This window comes from Gymnoscopelus microlampas, assembly GCF_963454915.1.
Source record: "Gymnoscopelus microlampas genome assembly, chromosome: 5".
NCBI lineage: Eukaryota > Metazoa > Chordata > Actinopteri > Myctophiformes > Myctophidae > Gymnoscopelus > Gymnoscopelus microlampas.
This window is the reverse complement of record NC_139942.1, coordinates 38,615,406-38,622,615: the sequence shown is the minus strand read 5'-3', so window position 1 is coordinate 38,622,615 and position 7,210 is coordinate 38,615,406.

Genomic DNA, 7,210 nt, shown 5'->3' with positions numbered 1-7,210 from the left:
AAGGAATTAAAAACTGCAATGCGTAACATTTATGTACTAAAGTTCCTGGGATTAGAACGAGCGCCAAACTTTCTACTGCCGTGCTGAGACGGAAAGCCCATTTGAGCAGGGGCGGCGTTACACCTTGAGCTTCACGCAATAGCCCTCGTCAACCAGTAGTGGTCGGGTCCTATACACCACATTCTCATTAACGTTCTGGATCAGGGCCCACTTGAAACTCTTGAAAGCGTTTCGCGACCCATCCAACTGACCACTTAACGCGGCCAGCCGTATCAGCTGCCTTTGTTAAGTGGTCAGATGGGTGGGCCGCATGCTTTTTTAGAGCACATTTATTTTAATGATCAACTGTATTCTGGCTTGGATCAATGGAATGAACTCGTAAGTTCCTATTTATTGGTAACACTAGTCTGCTGCGAGGCTACTGCAAGTAGACCCTGGGCCCACGGGTTGGGAATCACGGTAGCCTACAATACAGATTAGTTCAAATGTTCAGTGGCGTGCACAGACATTTTGAGGGGCAGGTGCTCAAGTAAATTATATATTTTTTTGTTTACTTGGTCTGCTCTTTTTTCCCTCTACACCTATACCTCTTTGCCAAAAATAGCCGATCTACAAGCCCACAAGTAACGCCTCGCAGCGCGAGGCGTTGTGGGCTTGTAGATCTGCTATTTCCTCCTAGACCTCCTAGATCTGCCGAGTAGATATGCTCGGAGGAAATAACAGATTTTCAGCTGATTTACATTTTATTCATTAAAGAACGTTTAACAGATTGCAGCTTTAAGAAGTTCTGCCATATGGAAGCGGGCCATGTGAGCCTGTGCTTCAGTGTGACAGCAGTCACAGCACAGCAGGGGACATTGTTGCAGAGAGAGTGTAGCATACTGTAGATGAAGAGCTGCTGTAAATATTTGTCCGTCTTGCCTGCCAGTGGTGGTTTACTTTCTGCCAAAGAGGAACTAGTGTGTAAGCTGATCCATAGTCAGTATTTAACGACGCCTTCAACCCCTCGGGGCATTGAGCCCGCGGCTGGCATGGCAGTCTTGCAGGAGCAAGGGTCAAGCGGCCCAAAGAACCCGGTGTGTCATTACAAAGGGAAGTTCAAGACGTCAGAAGTGTGGGAAAAAGCCGCCGCCATCTGAGGCTGATATGTTGCTACGGGGCCCCGCTTTGAAATCCGATTCCACTTTTTTTTTTTAGATGGATTACTGTTGAGGGGTATAAGATGAACGGCACAGACAATGGATCGCTGTGTTGGCTTCTGCTGATCGTGTCTTACGTTTCAGTCTCTGTCTCGTAAGGTCCCATGAATAGTCAAGTGACACTTGAGGAGAGAGATGGGCCTGCTATCGGCGAGAGACGGTGATGGAGGCTTGGCCTGTCACGATTATTACGTGATCGCAATGATTTGACATAATCGCAATTAGTTTGCATGATCGTCAATCGTTTCCATTAATCTGAATGAATTCATCTGTAAAAAACTATTGTGGAAATAGCCGATCTATAAGCTCATCATAACGCAGCGCAGTGTGACCCTTGCTAGAAATCTAGTGGAGTCAAAAGTACAATATTTGTCTTGTAGTGCAGTGAAAGTCATGAGCTTGAGAGCTTAAAAATACAAATACTCAAGTAAAGTACAAATACTCAAAACATTTACTTAAGTACAGTGCTCAAGTAAATGTACTTGGTTACTGTCAACCACTGGTCACAACGACACAGAGAGAGGGCTGGGGGGTGGTGGGGGGTGCATAAAACGAGAGAGAAAGTGACAGGTGCAGAAAAGTGGCTCAGCCAGAAATACCACCAAAGAAAAGGCGCAAATACGGACGAGGGGCACGACAAAGAGAGACACGGCGCGTGGATGAGGTGAACCGAAAATAAAATAACCCGCAAATGTGTTTAATGCCGCGCAATTACGTGAGCCAAAATACCACGGGCCAATTTGCCGATTGCCCGCCTCGGACTGAAATATCATTGTGTCGGCTCAGTCAGAGCTCAGCGTGAGTAAGCATCTCGTTATCTCCCTCGTGCAGCCAGCTCTGTCGGATTAACATAATTGTGGAGCAGTCTGGACACCCAGAATACTCAAATCTAATATGCAATACATCACATCACTCGCTAAGCTCCCTGTCACTCTCTGCACACACACTCTGTGTGTGTGTGTGTGTGTGCGTGTGCATGTGTTAGAGAAAGTGCCTGTGTTTGTGTGCATATAGTATATGAATAAATCCCATAAGGTCAGTGTGTGGGACTTTGACTCGGATGTTATTTAAACACCCGCTGACCCTCTTGAGTAAACAGGCACAGAGGGAAAACTAGGGAAATAGTGCATTTTAAGAGAGCAAGAAAAATAGGTCAGACAACAAGAGTAAAAGAAAACAAAAATACTACCTCTCCAGGCAGTAGTCTGACACACAAAAAGGACACACCAGCTCCTCTCCAATGACCTTTTATTGCTGGTGAAGGATACAGCGTTGTCAGGCCCCTGAGCTGTGTCGCAGATATACAACACAAGCACACAGAGCCAGCCGCTCTGCCAAGTGAAGGCAGGGGCCAACATCCATCAAGAGCCACTTTTACCGAGGAAGTCCAAGTGGAACTAGCCTGGCGCCGCGGGCCAATCGAGGACATTTTTAACGCAGAATTAAAAACACACCCGCTCGTTAATTTGATACTATACTACTACGACAGGCCCGGTTAACAAATCGTTCTGCTGGCAAATGGGGCGCAAGAAAACAAACAATGTTATGGGGTGTGGGGTGGCTGTTGGCCTGTAATGAAAACCGAGGCGATGGAAAAAAAAACTTGTAGCAATCAGTCATTCAGTGAGGGCTAATTCATCACAAGACCATGATGCTCGGAGGAAATAACTGATTTTCAGCTGAAAATAACCAATTTTCAGTTGAAAATCTATTTATTTTTAACCTCTTGGACACTAGCATACCTATTCTGGGGTTTGAATTTGCACACAAAAAAACGTGCCGCGATGCATTGTGACACGTTGTGAGCTTGTAGATTGGTTATGTTCGGAGGAGATATTTAGTGTAGACGAAAACAGGAGGGGGCCTAGTATAGAGCCCTTGGGAACCCGGTCAACGGTATAGGGTTTAAGCAGTTTTAAAATAGGGTTTTGAAAATAGCCAATCACAACATGATGTGATGTGTTATGAGCTTGTAGATACTTATTTTTGAAAATGTTTGTCTATCATGACATGACCAGGGTCAGGATTGGTCCTCAGTTGTTAAAATCACAGAAAATCATGATGTGCCGTATCAAGTTTTTCAGTTGAAAATCTGTTATTTTTTGTCGAGCGACACAGTCGTACAATGAAGTAGGCTATAAATGAGGGTTCATGTAGTAGTTCTTCGGCGTTGTGCTTAGACTTCCTCCCCATATGTTTGCGATGTAACAACTCATCAGAAAGGTACAAAAACGAGGAACACTCATAACATATTGTTTTATATATGTTTACAATTGTAAGCATAACAAATGCAATTGACTTAATATAAGTTACAGCAGTTTTCTTCTGCCCAGTCCCACTTCACAACAGTCGTACGATTGTACGGTAAACATGAAATTGGTTTCTGCCATGCATGCATGTGTGCTAGAGATCAATGATGCAAGTCTGCTGAAATAATTAGAAACGGAGGCACCCCCGTTCGCCGGAAATATTTATGTCACCCATATTCCTTCGTTTCTTTCCCCAGCCTTGGCGTTACCCCTGGCAATTCTCTGTGACTAATCCATTGGCTTTTGTGTGTGTGTGTGTGTGTGTGTGTGTGTGTGTGTGTGTGTGTGTGTGTGTGTGTGTGTGTGTGTGTGTGTGTGTGTGTGTGTGTGTGTGTGTGTGTGTGTGTGTGTGTGTGTGTGTGTGTGTGTGTGTGTGTGTGTGTGTGTGTGTGTGTGTGTGGCGGTAACTGAAGTAAGTTGGAATTGGAAGCTTTCGCTTGGTGGCTTTAGCTCTTGTCTAAGTAGCTGCTTTCCATCTGGCCATTTTGTGATACTCCCGGCAAGTGTTCTGTTTCACTTCACGTAGGACGCAAAATGGGGCAATAAATTAACCAGAACACCAGAGAGGCATTACAGAGAGCCACTGTGCCATACAGTACATACACATGGTGGGGCATGTAAGGGTGTGCTGTTAGACCAGGAAGAGAAAAATATGTATTTCATAGGATTTTACTGGTCTTTTAGATGCGTTATTGGAGTGAGAGAGAGATCCTGTGTTGTTGATGTGACAAGGCTTTACTCCTGAGCCCATATTACCCACTACCTCACCCTGGCTGTGCGCACGCTGAGCCTAAAACTGATCAAAGACAATATGCAGGACAACAATATGTTGCCTTTAGCTAGCAGCTTGCCGTGTCAGATTGGGATATTGGATTTTTGGATGCTTTGACCATGTGAGACCACTGATACACTAACTTTCTTAACTTCAGTGTCAGAATACATTGAATGTCATTGTCTATTCCAGGGGTCTTCAACGTTTTCCAGCCCAAGGACCCCCTATCTGAGAGAGAGATGAAGCAGGGACCCCACATATTGCGTAAAATTGTGTTGCAGATTTAACTTTTTCATAGATAGCTTCATATAATTGTTTGACAGCACTATCATCAGTGTTAGATTCATGTTAATGTGTATTTTAACCACTTAAACCATCAATACTAAACTTGACCTTTCGCTCTGCTCTTCTTTGCCAAAAATAGCTGACCTACAAGCTCACAACGGCACAATGGAGCTTGTAGATCTGCTATTTTTGGCTAAAGTTCTCCTTAGAATAGGGATGTTATAGGGTTCAAGTGGTTAAAGTGGTTAATGTAACAAAATTATCCTATACGCAAAGATTTGGTGGCCCCTCCTGTAGTAACTCTGAGGACCCTTTAGGGGTCCTGGACCCCCTGTTGAAGACCCCTGGTCTATTCTATGTTTGGCCATATTTTGTATTTTGTATATACACGGTGGCGCCTAGTGTCCAATCGGGTGCGTAGTCTGCTTTAAATTAATTCAGACATTTTCAACCAATAGATGTCCTACCCGACACAAAAGTCTAAATCAGGGGTCTTCAAAGGTTTTCAGGCCAAGGACCCCCCTAGGCGGGTGAAGACAGCATCCATGTATGGGTTTATCAAGACACACAGACATGTGTCTCATTATGGTGACATGAGTTAGGGGAGCGAGTCGGCTATCCTATTCCACGGCTCGACCCCTCACCTCTTGTTGCTGTACGGCATCCAGTTGCCCAATCGGCCTGGCAGACCTTGACGTACCCTAACCCTTAACATGTGACACTCTCTGGCAAATGCACTTATCGTGATGCAGGGTTTTTACACAGAGCTTGACAAACATGCACATTGTGCATCACATCATATACGTGTGTGTGTGTGTGTGTGTGTGTGTGTGTGTGTGTGTGTGTGTGTGTGTGTGTGTGTGTGTGTGTGTGTGTGTGTGTGTGTGTGTGTGTGTGTGTGTGTGTGTGTGTGTGTGTGTGTGTGTGTGTGTGTGTGTGTGTGTGTGTGTGTGTGTGTATTGCTATACTTGTGAGGACCAAGTATAGTAGAATTTGAAGAAATATACATTGTGATGACCGTTTTTCTGGTCCTCACAAGACAAATGGTTGTTTTATAGTTAAAACATTTTTTTTAGAGATACGTTTACTATTAGAAAAACATTCAGGTCAGGATTAGACATTTAGGTGTCTTAGAGGTTAGCTTTAGGGATTGGAATTAGAGTTAAACATGATTTATACTTAGTTGCTCGCCAGTGTCATGCACCGAAAAACAGCCGATGCGACGCGTTGTGGGCTTGTAGATGTGCTGTTTTTCGGCTTTAGGCTTACGGTTAAAATGGCAATTATTATTTTTAAATGGCATTCATAACATGGCTGTCCTAAAGTGTTGATGTCCTCACAAGTATAGTAATACAAACATGTGTGTGTGTGTGTGTGTGTGTGCATATCTATATGTGTGTGTGTATAGTGTGCGTATAGTATATATTGGAGGAACCCATGCAGAATATGACATTGCTTATATCTATGACGACATGACACGTTCTGAGGCTCCCGTTACGATGTAAGGGTGACATACTGTTTGTACCACCCGTTACTGGGGGACATGCTGTCTGTACCACCCATTACTGGGGGACATGCTGTCTACTGCGTTCACACTCCTTACATGCATAGTTATGCATTATGCCGAGAGACGATAAACAATTCATGAGCGTTCATTCAACTCTGAGAGTGCACTCTCAGACTTAAATGAACACTCAAGAATTTTATGTTTTTTTTACCTACACCCCCTCGCACCCCTATTCTCACCCCACGCCCATCCCTCCTCCCTACAAGAGCACAGAGTGACAGTGATAAAACACACATGCACGCTCGCGTACACAGGACCCATTCCTGAGTGTCCTATTTGAGTGGTCTAATGCTGCAGTTAGTCCTCCCATACCAAGGGTCTGTTCTTGTCGTTTAGGGACCACCGGCACGTGTTTGGTGGCCGGGACCATGATACGACAAAGGTCAAGCAGGGAATAAACTTAACACGGGAACACCGCCAACTATTCATAGACAGCATATTCATAGTCTGGTGGTGGAGCTCATTCCTAGTTTGGTGGTTTATTAGCGCCACAAATAACATTGTGTATTACGTTCACCTCAGTCCAACACCCAATACATGTGAGGAAAATGCTTACCATCTCAAATGTTGCCATCTCTAACCGCCGAAAACCCCTCCCCCTTATTCGGTATATCCATAATACTAGTAGTACCAAATAACTAGGGGTGCAACAGTTAGTTGAATTAATAACTTTAATAGATTATAAAAAATGATCAATAATTGTTTTTTCTTTCTTAATTGATTTTACATAATTGATTTAAAAAAATAAATGAAAAGAAATTGGGATTATTTTTTTAAATTGTGAAAATAGCCAATATACCAGATCACAATGCTTGTAGATGAGCTACACTGTGACAAAGTATAAAATAGGTCTTATAAGTGGTCATGCTAATTGATTTAGTCGATTATAAAATATCAATTAGATTTTTTTTCACATCGATTCGTTGATGTACAAAACCTTTTATAAAAAAACGTACATCTCGATTAGTAAATTATTCAGGAAAAATAATCAATAGAATACTCGCTAAGAAATTAATCGACAGCTGCAGCCCTACAAATAACTATTCCCTCACAAATAAGGACCAATGACACGATTGTA